The sequence below is a fragment of the Berghia stephanieae genome, chromosome 3 (assembly GCF_034508935.2).
Source record: "Berghia stephanieae isolate SIO BIC M18660-M18661 chromosome 3, UCSD_Bste_1.3, whole genome shotgun sequence".
Classification (NCBI taxonomy): Eukaryota; Metazoa; Mollusca; class Gastropoda; order Nudibranchia; family Aeolidiidae; genus Berghia; species Berghia stephanieae.
The window spans coordinates 100,132,378-100,134,650 of record NC_088362.1 but is presented as its reverse complement, the minus strand read 5'-3'; positions in this window follow the sequence as shown (position 1 = coordinate 100,134,650).

The window sequence follows — 2,273 nt, the reverse complement described above, 5'->3', positions numbered from 1 at the left end:
TCGCTCAAGAATATCGGTTTATAATGCAAGCTATTGGCTCGTGACCGAAAGGCCATCAGGCCAGCTGAGTGATCTTAATTCATAATCGAGTTAATTAAAAAAAAAAACAAAAAAAAAAGCAACAACAAACCCCCCCCCCCCCCCCAAAAAAAAAAAAAACATATATATATATATATATATATATATATATATATATATATATATATATATATATATATATATATATATATATATATGCCTTTTCCGCCACGGCATCATAAGATATCGTCGCCTAGGCATTCCACGAAGGAATATATAGATAACTCATCAAACAAGATGTCTGATGTCAACAGGAATCACCCATGTTGTCCAAGTGAGCAAATGTGACCCTTCGCCCCAAAACGGTATTAAGTCGGGATGGCTAAGATATTGAAAATTGAATTTATAGCCAGAAATATCAGACTTGTGTTGAGTTTGTATGTTTTATTGAGCAGAATGGACACCATATATTAGGGTGCTAATGCCAACAATTTATATTTTTGACCAGTTTAACATTTAATTCGGCTTTTAAGCATATGGTTCGTTTCGACATAATACCGTTTGGAGACGATGGGTCACAAATTAGGGGTTAATAATCTTGCTCAACGAAAACAAAAACGAAAGTGCCTGAAGCGGGGCTCGAACCCGGGTCCTTCCGGGTCACAGTGCAATGCCTTAACCACTCGGCCACCCCCCCCCCCCCCCCCCCCCCCGCCTCCCTCCGAGAGTCCATCAGGTCAGCTGAGTACTCTTACTTCATAATCGAGTTAATGTATAAAATAATATCGAACGAGATGGATTATTTATGTGTGTGTTTGGGTCCGTGAGGCCTATTAACCCAGATGTGATGCGTCGTGTATAATTCCTCTATATCATTATAGAATCTAGAGTAGATGTTTGGCCTATATTTTAGTGTGAAATGTCCTCCAGGTGTGTGTGTGTGGGTAATAATGGGGTAGTGGGGTCGGTAGTGATTTTGTACAATCTTGGATATGGGCCAAGTTTTTGTTATGCATGCTTTAAGATGATTGTGACGTTGATAATGAAATTCGCTTCAGGCACCACCGCATCGCCCCCACCCTCACCACCAAAATCATCATTATCATGATCATCATCATCATCATCATCATCATCATCATCATCATCATCATCATAAACATTGTCATCATCATAATCTTCAGCATCAAAATCATCATCAACTTCATTGTCGTTATTCACAGTTATCGCCCCATCATCTACATTACAATCATCCCCCCCCCCCCCCTTCCCCCTTCTCTGTGTGTGCATGTGTGCGTATGTGTGTGTGTATGTGTGTAGGTGCACATCTACCTATCTTATCTCATCTTTGAGGGTCCTACCTATCTATCCACCCTCTCTCTCTCTCTCTCTCTCTCTCTCTCTCTCTCTCTCTCTCTCTCTCTCTCTCTCTCTCTTTCTCTCTCTCTCTCTCTTCTCTCATCTTTTACTGTTTCGTTTTATCTCTCTATCATATCAACCATAGCTTTTTTATTCTCTTTCTCTATTTCTTTCCTTCTCTCTCTCTCTCTCTCTCTCTCTCTCTCTCTCTCTCTCTCTCTTCTCTCATCATTTACTGTTTCGTTTTATCTCTCTATCATAGATATATCAACCATATCTTTTTTATTCTCTTTCTCTATTTCTTTCCTTCTCTCTCTATCTCTCTCTCTCTCTCTCTCTCTTTCTCTTTCTCTCTCTCTCATAAACACAAAAACACTATGTCTCTCTCTCTCTCTCTCTCTCTCTCACACACACACACACACACACACACACACACTCAGCTCCTCTCTTTAACTGTTCCGTCTGTACCTCTCTATCCAACCAACCATCTCTCTCTCTCTCTCTCTCTCTCTCTTTCTCTCTCTCTCTATTTATCTCTCTCTCTTTCTCTCATTCACATCTTTTGTCTCTCTTTTCGGCACTAACAATTCTTTTGTCTGTTGCCTGTTGTCTGTCCACGCCCATCGATTGTCTCCCGATTTCATTTCCATTCGTCAATTTAACACGCACAAAGTGTCAACACTCAAACTCAACCCTTTATCGAATCCGTACTCTCAATTCTTGTATATTTATCACATTCCACTCCCTGATCCATTCGATGACGTCATCGAGTAACAAAGGAAAAGGAAATCGAAGGATTTTCTCATCTAATGATTCAGAAACGATAATGACTCAGGCTGCATCCAGCTTAGCCTTCCTTTGACTCTTTAGTATCTCTTCAAAAATGCATCACTCTCTCT